The following is a 1,237-nucleotide window of genomic DNA, read 5'->3' on the forward strand; positions in this document are numbered from 1 at the left end:
CATATTTATAAACATAAGGCCATGGCCTTCATGTAACCTTTCTATGGCAAAGGAAAAATTATGGGAGAAAACAGAGGGGACTTAAGGAATTGACCTGACTACAACAAAATTTTCTGGGCTGTATGGATGGTACTTGATAGATTCAAGTTTTGTTTTTAACCAGACACCCTACCCATTTTGTTCTTTGCTTTCTCTCTCACACAGAAAGCCTTTAACCTGGGATTTTAGGGTAGTCTTTTTATGAGACCAAAGTCACCTATAATTTTTTAATTGAATTTTGAGTTATTTATTTACTTGCCCACATCACCAATCGTGGCTTATTGTGGGTGAACTGTCATGATTATGAGTGGCTACATTTTTTTAAACTTAATTAATTAATTTTCTTTATTTTTTTGGCTGCATCGGGTCTTAGTTGTGGCACTCAGGGTCTTCGTTGAGGCATCCCTCCCTTCGTTGAGGGATCTTTCGTTGCAGCGGGTGGGCTTCTATCTAGTTGTGGTGCATGGGTTTTCTCTCTTTAGTTGTGGCGCATGGGCTCCAGGACGCATGGGCTCTATATTTGTGGTGCGTGGGCTCCAGGGCATGTGGGCTCTGTAGTGTGTGGCACGTGGGCTATCTTTGAGGCACTCAAGCTCAGTTGTTGTGGCACACGGGCTTAGTTGCCCTGCAGTGTGTGAGATCTTAGTTCCCTGACCAGGGATCAAACCCGTGTCCTCTGCATTGGAAGGTGGATTCTTTACCACTGGACCACCAGGGAAGTCCTGAGTGGCTACATCTTTTTAGGAGCACATAGCTCTATTAAGTGACTGTGGCATCCTCAAGAGAACTTCAATCTCTGGTCATAGTGTTAAGAGGTCCTTGTTTCACAGCTCCACAAGCCCACTTGGAAATGGCCTTCATCTATAATGTTTAATTGAGGCCTATATAAGGCTGCTGGTAAAAATATTAAATTCTCATGCCAGATGTTGACAAGGTGAAGGTGACAAAGCATCCATTTCCTGGCACCCTCAAGTCCTTCAGACTGCTGGAATCACTCTTCCGTGAAATATATGAGTAGAGTGGACTGAGCCCCTATTCCACATGTTGTAGGAAATCCAGCTTCTTCCCCAAGATCTAGAAGAAGCTTCAGGAGTTTTGTTTCTCCTGGCCATCTTTTGCTCTGGTCTTCTCCATCCAGGCATTCCCTGACCTCTATATGTTTCTTTCTTCTGTGACTGCTGTCCTGTTTCTGTGCTGT

The 1,237-nt window shown here is 43.9% G+C and overlaps 1 non-coding gene across 1 annotated transcript; it reads right to left on the reverse strand.

Moving 5' to 3' along the window:
* Positions 1-767: 767 nt before the first annotated feature.
* On the reverse strand, positions 768-896 carry LOC118891543. Its single transcript, XR_005019100.1, has one exon. It is a non-coding gene; the product is annotated as a small nucleolar RNA SNORA25 (small nucleolar RNA).
* Between the last annotated feature and the right edge of the window lie 341 nt (positions 897-1,237).

Source organism: Balaenoptera musculus, chromosome 2, assembly GCF_009873245.2.
Source record: "Balaenoptera musculus isolate JJ_BM4_2016_0621 chromosome 2, mBalMus1.pri.v3, whole genome shotgun sequence".
Taxonomy (NCBI): Eukaryota; Metazoa; Chordata; class Mammalia; order Artiodactyla; family Balaenopteridae; genus Balaenoptera; species Balaenoptera musculus.